This window comes from Capra hircus, chromosome 13 (genome assembly GCF_001704415.2).
Source record: "Capra hircus breed San Clemente chromosome 13, ASM170441v1, whole genome shotgun sequence".
NCBI lineage: Eukaryota > Metazoa > Chordata > Mammalia > Artiodactyla > Bovidae > Capra > Capra hircus.
Window position 1 is genome coordinate 9,010,359 of NC_030820.1, and position 27,887 is coordinate 9,038,245.

At 42.0% G+C, this 27,887-nt stretch overlaps 1 protein-coding gene across 1 annotated transcript in view; it reads left to right on the top strand.

The window, feature by feature from the left end:
• MACROD2 (MACRO domain containing 2) overlaps positions 1–27,887 on the top strand; it is a 2,334,919-nt gene that overhangs the window by 1,658,514 nt on the left and 648,518 nt on the right. The gene's annotated exons all lie outside the window — the stretch shown is intronic.

Here is a 27,887-nt window from a genome sequence, read left to right on the forward strand (position 1 = left end):
TCCTGTCCACCCCTTGCCCTCCCTTCTCTGTCTCACTCTGTGCAAGGTCACCCCAGAGTCCCATCTCTGCTACCTGGACTCTGTTTGGGTCTGGCTGATAGGAAAGGGGAGATTTGGGGTAATTGCAGGATGGGAAGGGGAGAGGAAGTTGGGATATTTCTCAATGGCCGCCGCCTCACCCCCACTCCCCTGACTCCCCACCCTCCTCTCCTCCCCATCCCCCACTATGGCCGTGGCTGCGGGTTCACCGGGCAGTCTCCACTTTATGTCTCCAGCTCTCTTTCGCTGGGCAGTGGTAATATGATTTCCACCCCTTGGCCCTAGAGTGTCCCAATGTATTCCCTTATCTTTCTACCCTGCCATGCCTCTGTACGTGGTCCCTTCATCAAATATCTGCATGTAAACCATCTTAGCAAATTGTCTTTTCTGCCAGGATGCTGACAGGTACACTTTGCTTTCCCTAACCATAGCATTCTTTGAAAGTAAGGAAGATATGTATTTAATTTTTAATTATAAAATACTCGAGTTGACACACTTGCGATGCGGGAGTTCTCATTTGGCAAGCATGCTACTCCAAACTTTGCGAGAGAAACAAAAATAGAAGGTGCCATCTTGCATAACATTATAGTTTGAGCTCAAGGGTGTATGTCATTCTGTGTCTGCAGAAAGAGGGTCTGAGCCTGCAGGAGCTGGCCACGTGGGTGTCTGCATACCTTGGTGCAGTATCTACCGCTCTGGAAGCAGCCAAATGACTCATGTTTAACACAAAGCAGAGGCTAGCCAGGTCCTTTTAGTCTGGATAATAAAAGATGAAGTCTTAGCACAATGTGTTTATAATTCTAGTATATATGGCCTGTATGGTATGCATATATTATAGTTACATAGAATATGTTTATATATATATATATATATATATATACACACACACACACACACGTATATTTATATTTATACACTCACATACTAGAGAGAGAGAATCTGAGCTATGAAGCCTATGAATAGCCCTGCTGGGTCTCTGCTGCTGCTGCTAAGTCGCTTCAGTCAAGTCCGACTCTGTGCGACCCCATAGATGGCAGCCCACCAGGCTCCCCCATCCTTGGGATTCTCCAGGCAAGAACACTGGAGTGGGTTGCCATTTCCTTCTCCAATGCATGAAAGTGAAAAGTGAAAGGGAAGTCAGTCATGTCCGACCCTCAGGGACCCCATGGACTGCAGCCTTCCAGGCTCCTCCTTCCACAGGATTTTCCAGGCAAGAGGACTGGAGCGGGTTGCCATTGCCTTCTCTGGGGCAATGGCTGGGGCTCAGTGTTAACTAAAAGCATCACATTGCAGAAATACTGTGGTGCCAGAAAGCAAGCCAGGGGTAGCCTACACTCAGTTTCTCACTGGATAGTCCAGGTTACAGAAAATAAACACCTTTCAAAAAACTCATATTTCCTAGGAAGCATATGAATGTGGTTTAACTTGAGTTTAAACAAGTTACACAGGTGCTGAAGGAACTAACTGGGATGCAGGGAGAAGCTGACCAGGCAGAAATAAATTCTAAGACAGGGCTAGCTCCTGCCCTTGAAGAGAAGTAAATTAAACCAGTCATGAGAGTGGCCATGAAACCACTGTGCTGTCATGAATGTCTTTCTTCTTTCTTTTATTTTCTAGAAGTCTCTGAAGATAGGGTGACTCCATGATGACTGAAAAATACTTGAATAGTTTTCTACCCAGCGATTCACTCTAACAAAAAAGAAAGAAAGAAAGAAAGCATCCCCAATAGGAATAGAAGAATACAAGGTTTTTTGTGGGGGGGGGGGCGTGACTTATAAATCATTATTATTTTTGGTTGTGGGGTGTGAGGAGGGATGAGCAGAGAGTGGATTGTCACACCCTCACATGACCTCCCATGCTCTTGTCTTCTTAATTCAGCCCATATGGTCTATTCCACCTTCTTTTCTTTTTTTCTCAAAACTGCCACTTCCCTTTTCTCCTGTGCTTTCTCTCTCACTGAGTCTGGCTGAGAAGAAGGCCATGGTCTCCATGGTTCCTATTTTTTTCTTGTCCCTAAAGAGCAACCTGTGACGAAAGCTGAGCGCCAAAGAATTGATGCCTTTGAACTGTGGTGTTGGAGAAGACTCTTGAGAGTCCCTTGGACTGCAAGGAGATCCAACCAGTCCATCCTAAAGGAGATCAGTCCTGGGTGTTCTTTGGAAGGACTGATACTAAAGCTGAAACTCCAATACTTTGGCCACCTCACGCGAAGAGTTGACTCATTGGAAAAGACTCTGATGCTGGGAGGGATTGGGGGCAGGAGGAGAAGGGGACGACAGAGGATGAGATGGCTGGATGGCATCACCAACTCAATGGACATGAGTCTGAGTGAACTCCAGGAGTTGGTGATGGACAGGGAGGCCTGGCATGCTGCAATTCATGGGGTCGCAAAGAGTCGGACATGACTGAGTGAGTGAACTGAACTGAAAGAGCAACCCACAGGTTCTTTAAATTTTGTGGTTAGTTACTAATGGTGGTTCAGATGGTAAAGCATCTGTTTACAATGCGGGAGACCTGAGTTTGATCCCTGGGTCAGGAAGATTCCCTGGAGAAGGAAACGGCAACCCACTCCAGTTCTCTTGCCTAGAAAATCCCATGGATGGAGGAGCTTGGTGCAGGCTACTGTCCATGGGGTCGCAAAGACTTGGGCACAGCTGAGCCACTTCACTTCTTCTTCTTCACTAATCCTTTAGGATATAATCACAGTCCGACATAATGGAGCATCTATGAAGCTTAAGAAACATGTCAAGATCACCTGGTTCTTGACTTATTCCTAATCTTGCACAACTGCACTCATCTCACGCTAGTAAAGCAATGCTCAAAATTCTCCAAGCCAGGCTTCACCAATATGTGAACCGTGAAATTCCAGATGTTCAAGTTGGTTTTAGAAAAGGCAGAAGAACCAGAGATCAAATTGCCAACATCCGCTGGATCATCAAAAAAGCAAGAGAGTTCCATAAAAACATCTATTTCTGCTTTATTGACTATGCCAAAGCCTTTGACTGTGTGGATCACAATAAACTGTGGAAAATTCTGAAAAAGATGGGAATACCAGGCCACCTGACCTACCTCTTGAGAAATCTGTATGCAGGTCAGGAAGCAACAGTTAGAACTGGACATGGAACAATAGACTGGTTCCAAACAGGAAAAGGAGTACGTCAAGGCTGTATATTGTCACCCTGCTTATTTAACTTCTATGCAGAGTACATCATGAGAAATGCTGGGCTGGAGGAAGCACAAGATAGAATCAAGATTTCTGGGAGAAATATCAATAACTTCAGATATGCTTGGACTGAAAGGAGATCCAACCAGTCCATTCTAAACGAGATCAGCTCTGGGTGTTCTTTGGAAGGAATGATGCTAAAGCTGAAACTCCAGTACTTTGGCCACCTCATGCCAGGAGTTGACTCATTGGAAAAGACTGTGATGCTGGGAGGGATTGGGGGCAACAGGAAAATGGGATGACCGAAGATGAGATGGCTGGATGGCATCACCGACTCGATGGATATGAGTTTGAGTGAACTCCAGGAGATGGTGATGGACAGGGAGGCCTGACGTGCTGCAGTTCATGGGGTCGCAGAGAGTCAGACACGACTGAGAGACTGAACTGATGCAGATGACACGACCCTTATGGCAAAAAGTGAAGAGGAACTAAAAACCCTCCTGATGAAAGTGAAAGAGGAGAGTGAAAAAGCTGGCTTAAAGCTCAACATTCAGAAAACTAAGATCATGGCATCTGGTCCCATCACTTCATGGGAAATAGATAGGGAAACAGTGGAAACAGTGTCAGACTTTATTTTTGGGGGCTCCAAAATCACTGCAGATGGTGATTGCAGCCATGAAATTAAAAGACACTTTCTCCTTGGAAGGAAAGTTATGACCAACCTAGATAGCATATTGAAAAGCAGAGACATTACTTTGCCAACAAAGGTCCATCTAGTCAAGGCTATGGTTTTTCCATTGGTCATGTATGGATGTGAGAGTTGGACTGTGAAGAAAGCTGAGCGCTGATGAATTGATGCTTATGAACTGTGGTGTTGGAGAAGACTCTTGAGAGTCCCTTGGACTTCAAGGAGATCCACCCAGCCCATTCTAAAGGAGATCAGTCCTGGGTGTTCTTTGGAAGGAATGATGCTAAAGCTGAAGCTCCAGTAGTTTGGCCACCTCATGCAAAGAGTTGACTCATTGGAATAGACTCTGATGCTCGGATTAGGGGCAGGAGGAGAAGGGGACGACAGAGGATGAGATGGCTGGATGGCATCAACAACTCGATGAACGTGAGTTTGAGTGAACTCCAGGAGTTGGTGATGGACAGGCAGGCCTGGCATGCTGCAGTCCATGGGGTCGCAAAGACTCGGACTCGACTGAATGACTGAAGTGAATCCTGCAGAAACGGGGAAGGCAATGGCAACCCACTCTAGTACTCTTTCCTGGAAAATCCCATGGGCGGAGGAGCCTGGTGGGCTGCAGTCCATGGGGTCGCAAAGAGTCGGACACGACTGAGCAACTTCTTTCACTTTTCACTTTCATGCATTGGAGAAGGAAATGGCACCCCACTCCAGTGTTCTTGCCTGGAGAATCACAGGGATGGGGGAGCCTGGTAGACTGCCATCTGTGGGGTCACACAGAGTCGGACATGACTGAAGCAACTTAGCAGCATCAGTAGCAGCAAGTCCTGCAGATAAGTAAATTGTGAACACATTGGTTACTTCACTCTGCTCTTCTGAGCAGAGGTCACCTAACACCTACCCACCCCTACCCCTACTGGCCCCACACTCAGACAGACTCCACCCCTCAGCAGACTCTGCCCCTTCCCAGGCAGACTCCACCCCTCCCAGGCAGACTCCACCCCCTTCAGGCAGACTCCACCCCACTCAGGCAGACTCTAGCCTCAACTCCTTCAGGCAGACTCCGCCCCCTCAGGCAGACTCCGCCCCCTCCCCCATCTCTGGCATGGCTCCCCTACTGATTGTTCTTACTTTTGTACTCCTGATGTATCCTTCTGTCAAAGGAATGTTTTACTCTCTTACTCTTTGGTTTATTTCCCCCAACCCTCTCTTGTTTTACAAAAAGCATTGCTTATTATGAAAGTGATACAAGCCCATCCGTGCTGCAGAGAGATTAGAACACTAGGAGGCTCCTTCTCACACTTGAATCGTCCACTTCCTTGATGTGAGCACTGGACATTAATAAGGGCAGTCAACCTGGGCTTCTGGGCCCCATTCTACAGGAATCATTTGGAAGGAATTTTTTCACAGCTTCTTTTGCGTCAGGAGGGAAGATTTGAATAATTGTATATCCCTGTGTAACCAACTGCGTAGTCAAGATGTAGAACATTTCTGTCACCCTGGAAAGTTGCCTTACCTTTCAGGCAATCTGATTCCCCCTTAAACAACCATTGTTCTGATTTCTAACAGCTTAGTTTTGCCTGTTCTGGAACTTCAGTGGAATCTTGCCAGTATATATACTTTGCATCTGGCTTCTTTCATTCAAAGTACTGTCTTAGAGATTCATCCATATTGTATGTATCAGTAGTCCATTCCACATTTTTTAATGGAAATATAGCATTTATTATATGTCAGAAATGTGCCTGAGTATAATTCTGACATGAGATGCAATGGGCAGTACTAAAGGGAATTTCTGATGACCATGAAAAGTACTTTGTAACTTCAATGTGTTATTAAAGCCACTACTGACATTATTACCCAATGAAGAGTTTTACATCTGATAAAACATTCCTTAGTAATTACCAGGCCTCTGTGCTTAAGAGTGTTGAAATTTTATATGCTTGCTGTCACATGGGAATTGCTTTAATATCATTTGCTAAAATGAGCTTTTGAATTTAGGATTCCAAAAGAACACTGAAGTTGCTGGTGGGTAAAACTGTCATTTAGAAAATATGCTAAACACAGCAGCTGGAAATGCTCATCTGTCAAAGCTGAGAGCTGTTTATTTTATTTTACATTATTTTACTTTTTAAAGTTTAACTTTATTTTTAGTAGGCTATTTTTTAGAGAAGTTTTAGATTCATGACAAAGCTCAGTGGAAAACAGAGATTCCCTGTACACCACTGCCCACATACAGCCTCCACCACAAATCCCATAGGAAAATGATACATTATTTATAATCAGTGAACCTACACTGACACATCATTATCACCCAAAGTCTGTAGTTTATATTAGGGTTCACTCTTGGTGTTGTACTTTCTATAGGCTTGGATAAAAGGATCACACTTATCTATAATTATATATCATAAAGAATACTGTCATTGTCTTTAAAAATCCTCTGTGCAACACCTATTCATCACTTCCTCCCCCTTCTGGCACCTTTTGATCCTTTTATGGTATCCATAGTATTATAATTTCCAGTTTGAACCATACAATATGTGGTCTTTTCAGATTGGCTTCTTTCATTTAGTATTATAAGTTCCCTTTGTGTCTTTTCATGTCTTGATAGCTCACTGACTAATATTTGATTGGGTTTTCTTGGTGGCTCAGTGGTAAAGAATCTGCCTGCCAATGCAGGAGACACCAGTTGGATCCCTAGTATGGGAAGATCTGCTGGAGAAGAAAATGACAACCTACTCCAGTGTCCTTGCCTGCAAAAAGCCCATGGACAGCGGAGCCTGGTGAGCTCCAGGCCATAAGTCAGACATAACTTTAGCAACTGAACAACAAAATATTCTATCATCTGGAGGTACCACAGTTTGTTTATTCACTGACCTGCTAAAGGACATTTTGCTTATAATTTAGGCAATTATGAATGATCTGTGTGCAGGTGTTTATGTGGACATAACTCCTTTACATAAATACTAAGGAGCGTATGGTAAGAGTACATTTAGTCTGTAGGAAACTGCCAAATTGTCTTTCAAAGTAACTGTACCACCTTGCATACCCACCAGTAATGAATGGGGAGTTCCTCTTGTTCTGCATCCTCACCAGCATTTGGTGTTGTCAGTGTTCCAGATTTTGGTCTTTCTAAAAACTGTGTAGTAGTATCTCATTATTAATTTTCAATTCTATTATAAAATGTAATGGAGAGAATCTTTTTATAAACTTATTTCCCATCTCTGTGTGTGTGTGTATGTGTGTGTTTGGTGAGGTATCTGATCAGATCTTTTGCTCATTTTTAAATCAACTTGTTTACTTTCTTATTGATGAGTTTTAGAGTTCTTTGTATATTTTTGGACAACAGTCCTTTATCAAATGTGTCTTGCAAATATTTTCTCCCTGTTTGGCTTGTCATTCACTTGCCAGTGGTTTTCACAGAGTAGAAGTTTTAAATTTTAATGATGGCCAGCTTGTCAATTGAACCTTTGATTGTGTATCTAAAAGTTATCACCATACAAATATTTTCTATATATTTTCCTATGCTATCTGCAAAGATAGATATATATATATATATACACACATACATGGTTCCTATTATATTTTTTAAATCGGTTAAATCAATTAAGAATAAGAATAAAAGCTTTACTTTATCTTCACTTATTCCGTCTTTAATGCTCTTCCTTTCTGTATGTAGGTCTGTTTGACTTACATTGCTTTCCTCCACTCTGAAGAACTTTTCTCACAAGGCAGGTCTACCAGAAAAAAATTCCCTTAATTTTTGTATCTGAGAAAGTCTTTATGTCTTCTTCAGTTTTGAAGGATAATTTTGCAAGGTGCAGAATTGGTGATTTTGTTTTCTCAACACGTTAAACACTTCACTTCCCTCTCTTGCTTGCAAGGTTTCAGAGACATTGGGTAAGATTCTAATCTTTTATCCTCTATATGTAAAATGCATTTTTTCTCTCTGGCTTCTTTCAAGATTTTTAAAAGTTTATCTTTAATTTTCTGCAACATGAATACAATATGCCAAGGTGTAGTTTTGTTTGTGATTTGTTTTAGTCTTCCTTGGTTTTCTGTGAACTTCCTGTATCTATAGTCTGGTGTCCGACATTAACCTGGAGGAAATTTTCAGCCATTATTGCTTCAAATATTTTTGTTTGTTTGTTTGTTTTCTTTTCCTTCTGGTATTCCATTAGATATTTTTTATACTTCCTGTATTTGCCTCACAGTTCTTAGACATTCTGCTCTATTTTAGTTTTATCCTCTTTATTTTCTATTTTTTAAGTGTCTATCAAATTTCAAAGCTTCTATACCCTCAAGGTCAGAAATTTTCTTCACCTGTGTCTACTCGATTAATGACCCCATCAAAGGCATTCTTCATTTATGTTACACTATTTTTGAACTCTAGAATTTTTTTTCTATTTCTTTCTTAGAATTTGTCTCTCAGCTTATAATGCACATATGTTCTTATGTGCTATATACTTGATCTGTTAGAATCCTTAGCATATTAATCATTCCAGCATCCTTACTATATCTAATTCTGATGCTTGCTCTGTCTCTTCCAACTGTGCTTTTTTTTTTTTTTTTTTTTTTTTTGCCTCTTAGTATGTCTTGTAATTTCTTCCTGGATAGCTGGACATGATGTACTGGGTAGATGGAACTTGCAGTAAACAGATCCTTAGTAAGGTGGTAGTGAGGTGGTCAGGGGAGAGAACGTTCTGTAGTCCTGTGATGAGTTCTCAGTCTGTTTTGAGCCTGGGCTTCTGAACTGTGAATATCACAAGTGCTTCTCAGCTTCCCCTTCTCCACCCCAGGTGGATGGAATAACTAGGGTGCCTGGAGTTTGGTATTTACCCTCCTCATGTAAATGCCTCAAGTTTTCCTGCCGGCTGGGTGGTAAAGAATCCACTGAGGCAGGAAGCATGGGTTCGACCCCTGGGTTGGGAAGATCCCCTGGAGAAGGAAACGGCAACCCACTCCAGTATTCTTGTCTGGAAAATCCCACGGACAGAGGAGCCTGGTGGGCTATGGTCCATGGGGATGCAAAAGAGTCAGACTGGACTTAGCGACTAAACAACAATGACAATGTAGGTGCCTAGAGCTGGCCGAAGTAGAACATGGCCCTTCCCTCTGGTAGGTTAGGCTCTGGTAAAGCAGTTTCTCCTGAAGGCAGGCGTTGTAAAGAACTGAGCAACATGTTTCAAAGAAGTCCTAAGCGACCTCCCCCACCTCCCCTACACCAACACCCCCACCTTTGCAGAGAGCATGAGGTGATTTTTTAATCTCTACTCACTGTAAGAACCTGGTCAAGGTAAAATTCACAAAGGCGGGGGATGACCCTAAGACTAGCCACCCAGCTCCGTGGAATTTGTAACTTTCCAGTGTATTAAAAAAAAAAAAAAAAGGAAACTTCAGCTAAAATTAGAGTTGGAAAGGCCTGTGTGGGGAGTTCTTACACCCTCCCAGCCATTGTCAATTATCCTAAATAAAAGAGACTACTTGCATCTCAGAGAAGAAGCAAGAGGAAGGACTAGTTCTTGTTGGCTAGCAACAAGCCCAGCCAATGGAAAACACTGCAGCTCAGCCTATGAGAAGACACCACCACCCAAAGCCCTATTTTCCCTATAAAAGCAGAGCTTGTGGTCAGCAAGAGCCTGCGTCTTCTGAATTGCAGTTCTTTCAACTACTCCTGAGTAAACTCATTGAGCTAGTCTGGTAAGGTACTTTTTTTTGAAGTTGACACAGAATTGTCCACTCCAAGTTCCAACAAACAATTCCTCAACTACAGTTTAGTTTTTCCTGCCATGGTACTGGTTCCTGTGGAGATTTCTGCTTAGGAGTTTCTGGTCTGATAAGTTGGAATTCTCTTATTCGCCAGTTTCTCCAAATTAAAGGGATAGTGGTTTTGTCTGTGACCTCACTTCTCTGGTGGATCTAAGAAGATCTTTTGAAAAGTATTTTCAGTTTGTTCAGCCTTTTCCTTGTCAGAACAGAGTGATGAATCCCAAGTACCCTTTAAGTGCCAGAATGCCATTCTATTTTTTAAGGGAAAAAAAAAGTTTTTTTAGGTGTTAACATAAGTGAAATGTTGTCTGACTAGTTTATATTTCTATCAGCAATACCTTGATACATTGGCATCCACACAAAAATTCCCACTTCCAAAAAAATCCATCAAACCTTTAACTTATATGTTTGAGTGGGTAGTATTACGTCTAAAAGCACATACTGAGCTGCTCTGACCCTGGCAGGTTTTCATAATGGGTTACAACTTCACGTTATTGTGCATTTGCTTACTGTAGCTCCAGCAGGAGAACAGATTGATTTTTGATGGGAAATACACCCTTCTAGGATTTCATTATTTTACCACAGTCTTGGTCTAGAGCTCATGGTTTGTGAGATATTGTCATTCATTATTAAGATGAACAATGACGAGCATTGTGGGAAATTTGCATTTGAAAATGCAGTTTTCCTGCTTTACAATTCTGTGGCTTATTTGGTCTCTTCATTCCTGTGTCATTCCTCAAACCTCCTACCCCCAAGTGCCTCACTGTGGTTTAGAAGAATGAGCCAGGTTCTGTCCATCTGAGGAAAATGGTACATGCATCACTTCCTGTTACATCTCTCTAGGCATTTTTAGGAGTAGTGTCTTACATTTGGGTAAAACTTTGAAATCCAAAAACCAGTGAAGGGAATGTTCTAGATAGAATAGTGTGTATGCACACACACACACACAACAAATCAATCCACTGTTCAGGTCCCTCCAAATTCCTTTTAGATTCTTTAAAGAAGTGTACCCCTCTTACTAGACTTCTGTAAAAATCCAGAGTGTGGTGATTGGGAGGATCTAATCAGTAAACTCCTTTTGGAGGTTGATACTTTAGAGGACAGCAAGTATGGTACAATTCTTTCAGAAGTTTAGCTGTAAATGAGGTCAATCTTGTGAAAACCTGTTTCTTCCAGTACTTGTTTCTGTTACCAAAGACTGCATTTCCTAGTGTCAGGAGGGGGTTCTGGGAGAAGGCAGCTAATGTAAATCTGCTCCCAAGTTCTTGACAGACTGAGAGACTGATTTTGAAAGAACGCACCTGTGCTCGGAGCCACTGCCAATGGTGGACGGAAGCGCTCTGTACTCTCAGCTGGGTCTCCAGGGCTCCCGTGCTGACCGGCATTCACCTACCTTGCTTCAGGCTTTCTTACACTCCTCAGCTCTTTAAGTACACATCTTTAAGTACCTATAAGGAAAGGGGCCTAAATGAGAACACCTGTGACCAACAAGAGGCGTGTGACTTACACCCCTTAGTCTTCACAAGAGTTAACAGTGCCACGTTGCAGGTACAAGCACGGAACAACAGAAACGTGCCGCGTTCACCCAGAGGGCAGCTTGCAGGATGCAGGGGGATATGCGCAGTGTGGTAGGTCTGATTCCAGGCCTCTTCTTGCCCTTGTTCGAGCAGCCCTCTTGACCCCATTCCCATGCCCTGTTCCCATGCTTTGTTCCTTGAACAAGTATACAGATTTTATTATGTAGATAATATTTTACTCTGGAAGAACCGTCCACAAGTGAAACCACATTCTGAAGATGACAAAGACCTAGATAAAAGTACAGACCATTCCTGGGTGCTGTGTGGCCTTAGTGGGATTTCAGAAAAAAAAACTTACGTTCCCTGACTATCAATTCTAGTTCAGTGTATCAGTCAGATTTTTCTGCATTAATACAACCCCTCCAATCCAATGGCTGACAGCGAAGAGCCTTTATTCTCCAATTCCTGGTTCTGATGTCTTCCTGTTTTTTAACTGATAAAGGCCAGGCTTGGTCTGGCCAAGCTGGTTTCCAGGCATTTACTGGGGCTCAGTCTCTGTCAGTTCTCTCATTTTAGGGGCCAAACTGAAAGAGCAGTGTCTACCTGGGGTATTCTTTCTATGCCACCAAGAGTTTTTTTTTTTTAATTTAAATTTATTGATTTTAATTGGAGGCTAATTACAATATTTTATTGGTTTTGCCATACACCAACATGAATCTGCCACAGGTATACATGCATCCCCCATCCTGAACCCCCTCCCACCTCCCACCCTGTATCATCCCTCTGGGTCATCCCAATGCGCCAGACCAGAGCATCCAGTATCATGCATCGAACCTGGACTAGCAATTTTTTGCTTATATGATATTATACATGCTTCAATGCCATTCTCCCAAATCATCCCACCCTCTCCCTCTTGCACAGAGTCCAAAAGACTGTTCTATACATCTGTCTTTTACATACATCTTTTGCTGTCTTGCATACAGGGTTATCATTACCATCTTTCTAAATTCCATATATATGCATTAGTATACTGTGTTGGTGTTTTTCTTTCTGGCTTACTTCATTCTGTATAATAGTCTCCAGTTTCATCCACCTCATTAGAACTGATTCAAATGTATTCTTTTTAATGGCTGAATAATACTCCATGGTGTATATATGTACCACTGTTTTCTTATCCATTCATCTGCTGATATCTAGGATATCTAGGTTGCTTCCATGTCCTGGCTATTATAAACAGTGCTGTGATGAACATTAGGGTACATATCTCTTTCAATTCTGGTTTATGCCCAGCAGTGGGATTGCTGGGTCATAAGGCAGTTCTATTTCCAGTTTTTTAAGGAATCTCCACACTGTTCTCCATAGTGGCTCTACTAGTTTGCATTCCCACCAACAGTTCAAGAGGGTTCCCTTTTCTCCACACCTTCTCCAGCATTTATTGCTTGTAGACTTTTGGATCGCAGCCATTCTGACTGGTGTGAAATGGTACCTCATAGTGGTTTTGATTTGCATTTCTCTGAGAATGAGTGATGTTGAGCATCTTTTCATGTGTTTGTTAGCCATCTGTATGTCTTCTTTGGAGAAATATCTGTTTAGTTCTTTGGCCCATTTTTTGATTGGGTCATTTATTTTTCTGGAATTGAGCTGCAGGAGTTGCTTGTATATTTTTGAGATTAGTTGTTTGTCAGTTGCTTCATTTGCTATTTTCTCCCATTCTGAAGGCTGTCTTTTCACCTTGCTTATAGTTTCCTTTGTTGTGCAGAAGCTTTTAAGTTTATTTAGGTCCCATTTGTTTATTTTTGCCTTTATTTCCAATATTCTGGGAGGTGGGTCATAGAAGATCCTGCTGTGATGTATGTCAGAGGGTGTTTTGCCTATGTTCTCCTCTAGGAGTTTTATAGTTTCTGGTCTTATGTTTAGATCTTTAATCCATTTTGAGTTTACTTTTGTGTATGGTGTTGGAAAGTGATCTAGTTTCATTCTTTAACAAGTGGTTGACCAGTTCTCCCAGCACCACTTGTTAAAGAGATCGTCTTTACTCCATTGTATATTCTTGCCTCCTTGGTCGAAGATAAGGTGTCCATAGGTGCATAGATTTATCTCTGGGCTTTCTATTTTGTTCCATTGATCTATATTTCTGTCTTTGTGCCAGTACCATACTGTCTTGATGATGGTAGCTTTGTAGTAGAGCCTGAAGTCAGGCAAGTTGATTCCTCCAGTTCCATTCTTCTTTCTCAAGATTGCTTTAGCTATTCGAGGTTTTTTGTATTTCCATACAAATTGTTAAATTATTTGTTCTAGCTCTGTGAAAAATACCACTGGTAGCTTGATAGGGATTGTATTGAATCTATAGATTGCTTTAGGTAGTATACTCATTTTCACTATATTGATTCTTCTGATCCATGAACATGGTATATTTCTCCATCTATTAGTGTCCTCTTTTATTTCTTTCATCAGTGTTTTATAGTTTTCTATATATAGGTCTTTAGTTTCTTTAGGTAGATATATTTCTAAGTATTTTATTCTTTTCATTGAGATGGTGAATGGAATTGTTTCCTTAATTTCTCTTTCTATTTTCTCATTATTAGTGTATAGGAATGCAAGGGATTTCTGTGTGTTGATTTTATATCCTGCAACTTTACTATATTCATTGATTAGCTCTAGTAATTTTCTGGTGGAATCTTTAGGGTTTTCTATGTAGAGGATCATGTCATCTGCAAACAGTGAGAGTTTTACTTCTTCTTTTCCAATTTGGATTCTTTTTGTTTCTTTTTCTGCTCTGATTGCTGTGGCCAAAACTTCCAGAACCATGTTGAATAGTAGCGGTGAAAGTGGGCACCCTTGTCTTGTTCCTGACTTTAGGGGAAATGCTTTCAATTTTTCACCATTGAGGATAATGTTTGCTGTGGGTTTGTCATATATAGCTTTTATTATGTTGAAGTATGTTCCTTGTATTCCTGCTTTCTGGAGATTTTTTATCATAAATGGATGTTGAATTTTGTCAAAGGCTTTGTCTGCATCTATTGAGATAATCACATGGCTTTTATTTTTCAATTTGTTAATGTGATGTATTACATTGATTGATTTTGCAGATATTGAAGAATCCTTGCATCCCTGGGATAAAGCCCATTTGGTCATGGTGTATGATCTTTTTAATGTGTTGTTGGATTCTTATTGCTAGAATTTTGCTAAGGATTTTTGTGTCTATGTTCATCAGTGCTATTGGCCTGTAGTTTTCTTTTTTGGTGGCATCTATGTCAGGTTTTGGTATTAGGGTGATGGTGGCCTCATAGAATGAGTTTGGAAGTTTACTTTCCTCTGCAATATTCTGGAACAGTTTGAGTAGGATAGGTGTTAGCTCTTCTCGAAATTTTTGGTAGAATTCAGCTGTGAAGCCATCTGGACCTGGGCTTTTATTTGCTGGAAGATTTCTGATTACAGTTTCAATTTCCATGCTTGTGATGGGTCTGTTAAGAGTTGCTGTCTGGGTTCAGTTTTGGAAAGTTGTACTTTTCTAAGAGTTTCTCAATTTCTTCCAAGATGTCCATTTTATTGGCATATACTTGCTGATAGTAGTCTCTTCTGATCCTTTGTATTTCTGTGTTGTCTGTTGTGATCTCTCCATTTTCATTTCTAATTTTATTGATTTAATTTTTCTTCCTTTGTTTCTTGATGAGTCTGGCTAATGGTTTGTCAGTTTTATTTATCCTTTCAAAGAACCAGCTTTTGGCTTTGTTGATTTTTGCTATGGTCTCTTTTGTTTCTTTTGCATTTATTTCTGCCCTAATTTTTAAGATTTCATTCCTTCTACTAACCCTACACCAAGAGTTTTAAAAGCCTTGTTTCTGCTCACATCCTATTGACCAAAGCAAGTCACACACTCAAATTTGGCATTAGTCAGGCAGAGAAGTACACTCCACCCACAGGGACAGGTTCTGCAAAGCCAGGTGGTAAATGAGGTAGCAAAGAAGAGTTTAGAACAGGGGACACTTATCTGATCCAGCACACTCAAACTAAAATACTAAAAAGAGATACAGTGGTCTGCTGGTGGCATTCCTGCTCACATCAGACTTGAAGCTTTGCCATCTGTCTCAACATGGAAATTTTCAGAACTTCTCACCTGGTATCTTTTGAAATGTCTTTGCAAATGACTTTCACTATGTAGTCCTCCAGTGAACCTTAATTATATTTATTTTTTTATTATTTAAAAAATTTTATTCATCCTGATATATATTTATTGAAGTATCATTGTTTTACAATGTTGTATTAGTTTCAGTTGTATTTTCTTTATTCATTGAAATATAGTTGTTTTACAATATTATATAGTTTCAAGTGCACTGCATAGTGATTCAGTATTTTCACAGATTATCTTCCATTATAAGGTTATTACAAGATGATGGCTATGATTTCTTATGCCATACAGTTTATTGTGTTGCTATCCGTTTTATCTGTTAATCCCATATCCCTGATTTGTCCCTCCCTGTTTCCCTTTGCAAGTTTTTGATTCTGTCTGTGAGTCTATTTCTGTTTTGCCTATACATTCATTTGTATTTTTAAAGATTTCATATATAGTGTTTTATTTCTGATTATAATTTTATGCCCTAAGAGTGCATTCACCTCTGGCTCACTCAGCAAAAGAGTGGCCGCCATGATATATGCTTTCAAACTGTGGAGAAGAGTTTCCACCAGCTGGGCCCTCCCTATGTAGGAAAATAGTGCATACTGACTTTGGGAGGCTAGCTCAAACCTCAGATTATAGAGGATTGAAGCCAGTGTCTATTTCAGCATTCAGCCTTGAGAGATAGTTCACGCTGTGTGACCATCAAAGTGCAGATGGTCACTGGGAATCTTTTTAGAGGCATTGCTGGACTGATGAGGGCAGTTTACACAGGCCTTCAGGGAACTGGACCAAGCATTGATCTGTAAAAGCCAATAATCAGAGGCTTTGGGGACTAACTCATCTTCTTCCATGTTTGTTGATTGGGATTAACACTGCTGGGAGCTGTGTTGATGGTCTCTGGTGTGGCTGCTTCAGGAGAACCTTGATCCTGCCTGGGCAGGTGTGGGGCATAAAATCAGCTTCTTGGGACATAAACTGCTTTCTGACTCTGATTGGGTGACAGTCGAAACTTAGACACTCCCTGTGCTGTTGTGTCCCTGAAATTGGTCCTATATTCTCCCCCACTTAAGGGTGACAGAAGCCAAGAGGTGTTTATCAGACCTAAAACCAAGAGGATCTAGGTCTTGTTCTCCTATGTGTGCCAAATAGATTCAAGGGATTAGGTCTGATAGACAAAGTGCCTAAAGAACTATGGACAGGTGTTTGTGACATTGTACAGGAGGCAGGGCTCAAGACCATCTGCAAGGAAAATAAATGCAAAATGGCAAAATGGTTGACTGAGTAAGTTCAGTCACTCAGTTGTGTCTGAATGTTTGTGACCCCATGAATTACAGCACGCCAGGCCTCCCTGTCCATTACCAACTCCCGGAGTTCACTCACACTCACATCCATCGAGTCAGTGATGCCATCCAGCCATCTCATCCTCTGTCGTCCCCTTCTCCTCTTGCCCACAATCCCTCCCAGCATCAGAGTTTTTCCAATGAGTCAACTCTTCACATGAGGTGGCCAAAGTACTGGAGTTTCAGCTTTAGCATCATTCCTTCCAAAGAACACCCAGGGCTGATCTCCTTCAGAATGGACTGGTTGTATCTCCTTGCAGTCCAAGGGACTCTCAAGAGTCTTCTCCAACACCACAGTTCAAAAGCATCAATTCTTCAGCACTCAGCCTTCTTCACAATCCAACTCTCACATCCATACATGACCACTGGAAAAACCATAGCCTTGACTAGATGGACCTTAGTCGGCAAAGTAATGTCTCTGCTTTTGAATATGCTATCTAGGTTGGTCATAACTTTTCTTCCAAGGAGTAAGCGTCTTTTAATTTCATGGCTGCAGTCATCATCTGCAGTGATTTTGGAGCCCCCCAAAATAAAGTCTGACACTGTTTCCCCATCTATTTCCCATGAAGTGATGGGACCGGATGCCATGATCTTCATTTTCTGAATGTTGAGCTTGAAGCCAACTTTTTCACTCTCCTCTGTCACTTTCATCAAGAGGCTTTTTAGTTCCTCTTCACTTTCTGCCATACTAACACCCAAAAAAGATGTCCTTTTCATTATAGGGAACTGGAATGCAAAAGTAGGAAGTCAAGAACCACCTGGAGTAACAGGCAAATTTGGCCTTGGAATGCGGAATGAAGCAGGGCAAAGACTAATAGAGTTTTGCCAAGAAAATGCACTGGTCATAGCAAACACCCTCTTCCAACCACACAAGAGAAGACTCTACACATGGACATCACCAGATGGTTGACAGAGAAGGCCTTCCAAATAGCTGTGAATAGAAGAGAAGTGAAAGGCAAAGGAGAAAAGGAAAGATACACCCATTTAAATGCAGAGTTACAAAGAATATCGAGGAGAGATAAGGAAGCTTCCTCGGTGATCAGTGCAAAGAAACAGAGGAAAACAATAAAATGGGAAAGACTGGCAATCTCTTCAAGAACATTAGAGATACCAAGGGCACATTTCATGCAAAGATGTGCACAATAAAGGACAGAAATGGTATGAACCTAACAGAAGCAGAAGATATTAAGAACAGGTGACAAGAATACACAGAAAAACTAGACAAAAAAGATCTTCATGACCCAGATAACCACGATGGTGTGTCACCTAGAGCCAGACATCCTGGAATGTGAAGTCAAGTGGACGTTAGGAAGCATCACTATGAACAAAGCTAGTGGAGGTGATGGAACTCCAGTGGAGCTGTTTCAAATCCTAAAAGATGATGCTGTTTTGCTGCACTCAATATGCCAGCAAATTTGGAAAACTCAGCAGTGGCCACAGGACTGGAAAAGGTCAGTTTTCATTCCAATCACAAAGAAAGGCAATGCGAAAGAATGCTCAAACTACCGCACAATTGCACTCATCTCACATGCTAGTAAAGTAATGCTCAAAATTCTCCAAGCCAGGCTTCAGCAATACGTGAACCGTGAACTTCCTGATGTTCAAGCTGGTTTTAGAAAAGGCAGAGGAATAAGAGATCAAATTGCCAGCATCCACTGGATCAGGGGTAAAGCAAGAGAGTTCCAGAAAAACATCTATTTCTGCTTTATTGACTATGCCAAAGCCTTTGACTGTGTGGATCACAACAAACTCGAAAATTCGGAATGAGATGGGAATACCATACAACCTGATCTGCCTCTTGAGAAACCTGTATGCAGGTCAGGAAGCAACAGTTAGAACTGGACATAGAACAACAGACTGGTTCGAAATAGGGAAAGGAGGGAAAGGGAATATGTCAAGGTTGTATATTGTCACCCTGCTTATTTAACTTATATGCAGAGTACATCATGAGAAATGCTGGGCTGGAGGAAGCACAAGCTGAAATCAAGATTACCAGGAGAAATATCAATATCCTCAGATATGCAGATGACATCACCCACCCTTATGGCAGAAAGTGAAGAACTAAAGAGCCTCTTGATGAAAGTGAAAGAGGAGAGTGAATAAACTGGCTTAAAACTCAACATTCAGTAAACTAAGATCATGGTATCAGGTATCAGTTCATGGCTAATAGATGGGGAAACAGTGGAATCAGTGTCAGACTTTATTTTTAGGAGGCTCCAAAATCCCTGTAGATAGTGACTGCAGCCATGAAATTAAAAGATGCTTGCTTCTTGGAAGGAAAGTTATGACCAACCTAGATAGCATATTCAAAAGCAGAGACATTACTTTGCCGACTAAGGTCCGTCAAGGCTATGGTTTTTCCAGTAGTCATGTATGGATGTGAGAGTTGGACCATAAAGAAAGCTAAGTGCTGAAGAATTGATGGTTTTGAAGTGTGGTGTTGGAGAAGACTCTTGAGAGTCCTTTGGACTGCAAGGAGATCCAACCAGTTCATCCTAAAGGAAATCAGTCCTGAATATTCATTGGAAGGAATGATACTGAAGCTGAAACTTTAATACTTTGTCCACCTGATGCGAAGAACTCATTAGAAAAGACCTCTTAAAAGACCTCAGAAAAGACCCTGATGCTGGGAAAGGTTGAAGGCGGGAGGAGAAGGGGCGGACAGAGAATGAGATGGTTAGATGGCATCACTGACTCAATGGACATGAGTTTGAGTAAACTCTAGGAGTTGGCCATGGACAGGGATGGCTGGTATGCTGCAGTCCATGGGGTCACTAAGAGTTGGACATGACTGAGCGACTAAACTAAAGGTCATGTGCGTGGGATATTTAGCCAGCACGCTCTAGTACACAACATAGAATCTGTTCATTTCCTTCCCTCCAGTGGCAAGGACTGATTTCCCTAGACCTCAGGTGGTGTAAAATCATGGCAGGGAGCCTCACAGGGCACTGGAGCAAACAATTATGCCCCAGGTTCTCTACTGTTCATACTCCATATTTTTGAGCTCCTATTTTGCTTTGTCACTGAAGGTGGAAGGCTTCCCTGGTGGCTCAGCGGTAAAGAATCTGCCTGCTGATGCAAGAGGCACATGTTTGATCCCTGTGTTGGGATGATCCCCTGGGGAAGGAAATGGCAACCCACTCCAGTATTCTTATCTGGAGAATTCCATGGACAGAGGAGCCTGGTGGGCTACAGTGCATAGAGTCACAAATAGACATGACTTAGCGACTGAACAGCACAACTAAAGTTGGAAAAATGAGTAAGACAAGGGTTCTGCCTCTTGGAGCTTCTATTGCAATGGGATGGATGCAAGGTGACCAATCACATGGGTCTGAGGTCATTTCAGATTTTGGGAAGGGTACCAGAAGTGCCCTGTAAGCCAAAGTGAGGAGTGTGGGCTTTGGTCATAAGCGTGGAGGAATCCACTCGGGGCTCCTAGCATGGACATGAGATCACATGCTTTAAATTTGGAAAGGTCACTGTCCCCCAGGTCCATGTACCATACACACCACCAGTTCAGAAAGTAGACACTGCATTTTCATCTCTCAGTTGATCCCAGTATCTGTCTTTTCTACTCAAATGTGATGTCCTCAACAAACTCCTTTGATTACGCTTTTTGGAAAAATCATCTTTTAAAAAAATTCATAAGAATTCTTTTCCAGGTGATTCTGTGAGATCTTTCATCTCCCTTCTCCAGAGACTTATTCAGGGTTAGTAGGAACAGCTTGCATAGAATAGAATTTGTTTCATGAACCATTTCTCAGGTCATTATTATAATTCCTTAGGCAAAAGGTGATTTTAAAAACACTCTTAGAAATAAGACACCAGTGCTCATAAGTTTGAGAAATTGATGAAGCTTGCATAGATGATAACCTTGTGTCCCATAAAAATGCAGCTCATTCAGACCTGCTTTGCCGAGCAGAGACAACTTGAAAACTTCATGTTCCACAATTTTTTTTTTTAACAGAAAGCAAAAGTTACTCGTCTGAGGTGAATATAGTAGAATTATGGGGCATTATTCACTATAGCATACATAATGTCAAGTGAAATGAAAGAATGGGTATGAGGAGATTAAGAAGTATAGAAATTTCCTTTCTTTATGACCAATTCTAGAGGTCATGTTTGGAAAATCAGTACTAAGCTGATACCAGTGAGGGGTAAGGCAGAGCCATGGGGAAAGGCATGATATCACAGAAGTTCTGTTGTGAGCCAGTGAGCTTCAAATGTTCAGATTTTATTAATAACTGTGTCAAAAATTACAGTACCTACACGTTGAGGAATGACCAGCTTGTCTATGATCCCCAGGGTCTCCTTGGGCCCAAGTCATGCTCTGCAGTGAAGATATAAGTGCTAGACTGGGGGCTGCCACCTGAGAAAGAGGGCAGGAGGGCATGAGGCCCAGGGCTAGCAGGTGTGGTCCTCACAGGAGGCTCTGTACTTGGGCAACAAACTTTCTGACCACAGGGGCCTTCAGGCTGACTTCCTTTCTTTGGAATTTGAAACAGTGCTGCATCTGGACTAGAGTCTCTGAAGGAGAAGCGCTATGGTGATCATCCTTCTGCAGAGATGTGAGGCTGAACTGAATGCCAGGCACTGGGCTAGAGTGTGGATGGAGGGAGGGAAGTTGGTAGATCCAGGTCAGGGGGTGGAGGGGGAAGGCTGGCCCTGGCCCTGCTTCTGCTTGAGTTCCCCTACAGTCATTTTTTTTTTCTTTTTCACTTCTGTAAAATGATAAAGATTGTATACATCTTGAAGGGAGTCTCGAGGGTTTGGAGCTCTGTTAGGTGGAAGCCAGAGGTGGCAGGGCTTCTAAGAACAGGCTTCCATCCCGTGCCCATCCATAGCCACGTGTGGTATCATGGCTTCCTCTTCAGGTAGGTGCTGGTCCACATGACATTTATCATATTAGTGAGTGATTCTAAGTTCATTAAAGCTTGTACAACACAGACTATACTGTGCATACCTCTTGATTGTATTCAGGATTTATCCAAATTAAACAACTTTGACCAGCTCCTCCCTCAATACACTGTCACTGTCCATTTAGAAGCCAACTCATTTTCATTCTTCTTCTCTCTTCTTTTCCTTGGGCTGTTGTGAAGATTGCTTAGTATTGGCATGCATTTTACTTAGTGACTTGTACACAATAATTACTTGCAAAATGTTAACAACAGCAGCAATTTTGCTATTTCAAGATTTCTATGTCGTGGGGCAGCTTCATATGCCAGTGTGAACCTGTCTTATGACCTCTGAAAGCAAAGCAAAAGTTGTTCAGTTGTGTCTAACTCTTTGCGACCCCATAGATGATACAGTCCATGGAATATCTCCAGGCCAGAATACTAGAGTGGGTAGCTGTTGCCTTCTCCAGGGAATCTTCCCAACCCAGGGATTGAATCCAGGTCTCCCACATTGCAAGTGGATTCTTTACCAGCTGAGCCACAAGGGAAACCCTCTGCACCTCCCAAAAGTAAAATATGATTGTGATTTCATGACGTGATGACCAGCGGGCTCCCCCAACTCTTCTCTCTGTCATTAAGTAACTTATAAAACATTCTCCATTGTGCATGTTCCCAAGGCGACAACTAGAAAAGTTTAGAGAAAGAGTGCTCTCCAGGTAAGACGTAACACCTCACTTGCTCAAATTCATGAACAGATGCTGACGGCTGTCATAGTTTCCTTTCCCCCAGAAGCAGAGGTTAGGGTTGAGTTTGGAAGAGAGTTTCATGAATGGTAGTGGGGGAGAAAGACAAGGAGAGGGGGTCAGCAAAGGATCTTGCTGAGCATCACTGCTGTGGATCATGGGAGCATCCACCCACTGGGCAGCATTCAGCATGCCCCTCAACCTTCTCTACCAGGGGGCCGGTGATCTGATGCGGGTACCCACCACCTCATTAGTCACGACTGAAGGATGCTCCTGGTGCCTTTGATACCCTGACACTTTGGGCTTGCCCCGCAGTGGGCAGTGAGAACCCACAGTTGAAAGGCAGCAGGTGCCAGTGGGTGTAACTTGAGCCAGGATGCGAGGATTACACATGCCACGGGGATGTATGTAGGGCATGGTCTGAGTCTTCCACAGTGATGCAACTGACTGATATGCCATACCCTATGTGTGTATGTATGCAAATGGGCTTCCCCTGGTGGCTCAGCAGTGAAGAATCTGCCTGCAAGGCAGGAGATGCAGGTGCGATTCCTGGGTCAGGAAGATGCCCTGGAGCAGGGCATGGTAAGCTGTTCCAGTATTCTTGCCTGGAGAATCCCATGGCCTGAGGAGCCTGGTGGGCTACAGTCCATAGGGTTGCAAAGAGTCAGACATGACTGAAGCAACTGAGCATGCACATGTGTATGCAAATAACCAAGCCTGGCATCTTATGTGTATACAGATGTATGGCACAGCCTGCTTTGTCCTTTCAAACAACAGCTAAGACTCCACCCTGTTGAAGACGGGCTGCAGATGTCTCCCTCTTGCCTTCCAGGTGCCCTTTTGCTCTGCTGAGAGAAGCCAGCAACACCCTCGTTAGCATTCTGCTGCCGTGCTCGCTGCAGTGACAGGGGCCAGTGTCAGTCTCATTACTTCACCTGGTTTATCTCTTGTGAAACTCAGCCGTTAGTCAGGATTGTCTGAGTGGCTGCTCTGGCAATTGCTTAACGGTGAGGTTCCTTCAGCTCATTTCTCTCAAGTAATTTGATTCCATCACGCTATCAGAATTGCTTTTTTTGGTTTGGAAGGAGGCCTCGGGGAGGGGGTTTATGGAAAGCTGTTTTGAGGCTAACAGCAATCATGTCCTGTAAGGTTCCCCGTGTCCACCACACTCCCCATCTGCATGCTTCTACCTCTCTTGCCCACGCAGGGCAGGGCTGGATGTGTGTTCAGGGGGTTGGCGAAGTATGTTCTGAGCAAAACACAACCCGGCTTGCATTGCATCTTCTTTTGCCTGAGCTTGTAATGTGTGTTGTTTCATTGTCTACTTAGTCCCCACACCAGAATTCATGCGCTAAGACAGAAAAAGATTGTGGCTATCCTCTTAAAAAATCAAGCAAAGTATAATTTTACAGTATGTCAATGTTCAAAATCCCAGTCCAACTGATGTTAACATTTCAATAAGCCCAGTAATTCATGATCCCCCTCATTTAGGACAGATTTTCATCAATGCGGAAAATCCCATGTTTAATAACTGATATTTTCATTTTATTTGAGTTTGTGTGTAAATAGAAACATTAAAAGCAGCAGCGTGCTTTCCTCATTAAAGACTTGATGGGGGGAGGGAGGATTTAAAAGTAGATGTGAATTTAATGGGCAGAGTTTGAGTTTGATTTTTTTTTTAAACTATTGCTTTTTTTTTTTTTAATGTCCATTTGGCCCCAACTGGGTGCTTATAGTCACCCTAAGGGCTGGTGAGTGTGGCAACCACTTTCTAAATAATATGCAATGGACATGGAGATTTATGATCCCATAAAGTTTTAGTATTTTATCACAGCCTTGGGCCAAGTGCCTGGCTGGATAGAGCTGATAATATGGACTAAATACCCTTTGAGGTAAAGGCCACTACAGAAGAAATTGTGTAGCTAAAAAAAAAAAAAAAAAGATTCAGTACACAAACAATAGTTTTACATTTATGAGCTTTGCCTGGGCATTGATCACTAGATGGTTTTTTTTCTTACAACTGCTAGGGAGGCATCGGCAGTTAAAGCGCAGGTGATCGCTGGAAACTGGGCTAGAAGATGAGGGGAAATGCAAGCGCTGGGTGGACTATAAACAGTTCAGTTTAGTTCAGTCACTCGGTCGTGTCTGACTCTTTGCGACCCCATGAATCGCAGCACGCCAGGCCTCCCTGTCCATCACCAACTCCCACAGTTCACTCAGACTCGCATCCATCGAGTCAGTGATGCCATCCAGCCATCTCATCCTGTCATCCCCTTTTCCTCTTGCCCCCAATCCCTCCCAGCATCAGAGTCTTTTCCAAAGAGTCAACTCTTCGCATGAGGTGGCCAAAGTACTGGAGTTTCAGCTTCAGCATCATCCCCTCCAAAGCAATCCCAGGGCTGATTTCCTTCAGAATGATAGATGGGTTGAATATTTTAAAGCATGGATTAACTATACTGGGTATTCTGTTCAATTTGATTTTTAACTCTTTTGCATGCTAAGAGCTTCTCAGAAATAATTGATTTAGGGCATTACCATCTGCCTCTGTATGATGTAGTAATCTATAGCTCCAAGCATACCTCACTGAGTTTAAAACAGAAGTTGATCCATTGCTTCTTCCTCAAAAATGGGCAGAGTATGTTATATTTATATTTATATTGGTAGACTGTGCTGGATTTTCAATAGAAAATATTTGTTTTATAACAATGGGACAACTTTAATTTCTCCATAGCAGCCTATAGACAAAGTTAAAGATATTTCTGCGCTCAATTGTTTCCAGCTCTTTGCCACCTCGTGAACTGATATTGGGAAATTATCAACAACAGCAATATTTTTTTAAAGAAAGCTAGAGAGGAAAATTGTCAATGACAAGTTCAAAGCCAGATTCACTCCAATTATGATGGAAACAATTAGGGTTTTCTACAATTCCAATAAACAGTGTTTTGGGTAGAGACTTCAATGACTCTTTGCTGCTATTATCTTTTCTGCAGCTTGATGCAAAGAGAAAATATAAGGTAATAACTGAGTGAGAGAAAATGGCTAAAGTGGTATTTGATACGCCATGGATGAAAAGCATTGCAAACTCAACTTTCTGTTTCGGTTGTCCCCCTCTGTTTCTCCCTTTTGTCCCCAATTTTCCCTCTTCTGTTTTGATGTTCTGTTGACGGAATTTGTCCCCTTATGGTGTAAGTACTCACTGCTTTGTAGAGAGACAACAAGAGAGTCAGAAAGTGTGTCTGAGCTTCTAGCTATAAAAGGTATTGATTAGCCTAAAGCTATCCTTAATGGCTTTAAATGTGGTCAAGAAAATATAATGAAGTACATCCTGACATGTTAACTAACTAGAAAGATAAATACATTGTTTTAAACTTTAATACATTTCTGTTGGGACTGCACATCAGTACAACTGCTTTGAAAGACTGGTAGGAGCTACCAGTCCTACCATCTGGGGAATGAACCTCTGGGCCCATAGCCCCAAATCCTGGGTACATTCTCAACAGGAACAAGTGCTTTTGTTTTCATTGTGGCATGTAAGAGAATGTTTATGGCAGCTTTATTCACAATAGCCCCAAACTGGAAACAATCCAATTATCCGTCAATACTGGAATGGATAAATTGTGGACTATTCATGTAGTGGGATGCAGCCCTCCAGTGAAAAAGAATGAGCTTCTGCCGCATGTGTGAATATAGCATGGTTATATGGATATGTGGATAAATCAGGCAGGCGTCATATTGAACAAAATACAGACAGTGCACTTTGTCCATGTATATGAAATGGAAAAGCAGACAAAGCAAATGAATCTGTGATTAGCTGTTCCTTCAGGGCATAGGTATTGACCTAAGGCAAGACAGTTTTCTGCAGTATCGGAAATGTTTTATATCTTGATGTGGTAAATAGTGTGTGTGTGATACATACACACACGCACATATGTGTATGTGTGAAAAACTGCAAGCAACTTAAATACAAAATAAATTTTAAAAAACTGTATAAGTTGGCTTCACCATTGACAGCAAAAGTTAATTTTAATAACCCTAATGAATGAGGAACTAAGTAGCTTTGGAATGACAGAAGCATGTCCTATGCACACCTGGACACACACAGCTCCCTGCATGCTTGGCCCTGAATTGCTAATGGTTTTCTCAGCCTCATTGACCCTCATACTTGGAAGAGATTTTCTATGTCATCTAATTCAGTGATTCATCTGAAGCTTGTCTGCAGCCTTGCCTCTGGGTGGCCATTCTGCTTTTGTGAACAAAAGCCCCTTGGTGACCAGAATACCATTGAGACCTCCTGAGGCAGGCCTTATTCTCCTCAGGAGCCCATCCTTGGGCACAAATCCACCCTTGTCTATTCATTGGTCTTGCTTGTAACCCTTGGGGTCTTGCAGTTAAGTGGGCAAAGGGTTGTGTGGTTGCTATTTACCCAGAACATAGTATAATATTTATCTTGTTTACTTATGCTGCTGACAGCAAGTATGTTTTCAGGGTTATTTGTCTGGATATTTTCCTCCCCATTTAATTACAGCATATCTTCCCACCAGGAGCTATATTTTCTCAAATGCAGCTTCTCAATAGTTTTCCCTCAGGGATGAAATAGGATAATGTGGATACATCATTTCTGCTTGGACATCTCACACCATACTCTTGAGCTAAGTGCTCCTGTTCTCCCAGTCATTAACCATTCCTGCTGTTGGTGCAAAGGTTCCTGAGTCCACGTGTACTTATTGATCATTTCCTGTGTGCCAGCAATGTTTTAGGGATACATGATGAGTTAAAAACAGGTGTGGTAGCTTATCTCCTTAGGACTTTCACTTTATGAAGATTTTTAATCAAATATTTCCATAAGTAAACATAAAATTGCAACTCCAGTGAGTGCTGCAAGGAAAAGGCACGTGGTCTTATGAAAGCATGAGGTGGGTAGTCATCTGTATCAGGGGAGCCTTCCCTGGTGGAGTGTTGGCTGAGCAAAGAGCAAATGTTAAAATCAGCTAGGAAAAGAGAAAAATGCCATTTCTGGAAGAGGAAACAGCATGAGCAAGGCCTCATGGCAGGAAGGTGAAAAGGAGCATGCCACATTCAAAGACTAGAAAGAAGGGCAGTGTGGCTGGAATGAGAAAGCAGAGAGTAAAACAACATGAGACAGAGTCAGACCACTCAGGAGAGAAGTGTTAGCACGAATCTGGGGAGTGGTCTGAGGACAGAGCAGCCTTCAAAGGCTTGCAAAGGCTGTTCTTTGGAAAGTAGCTGAACTTTCTAAAAAGAAGAGGTTTTGGGAGATAGCTTTGGAATGGAAATATTACATCAGGGTCCAGAGTGTGATCTGGGGAGGAGGTAAGGTGGGGTTTGTCATCAAAAATGACCAGGTCAGGGAACTGGCAAGCCAGGTGTTGAGTGAGTCATCATCTTGGATGTTAAAATTGCCCAAGGTTATTACAAGCCTGGAGGTGGAGATGAAAACTATAACTCAGTGCCAGAGGTTTGATGAATGTGGGAAAGTGACCAGGAGGTCACACATAATTGAGAAGTGACCACAGTTGCCATGGTTCTAGGAGAACTTGTATAATTTCTCTGTGGGGAATTACATCTTCTAAAGGTTAATGCTGATGGCCATTGCAACTGAGC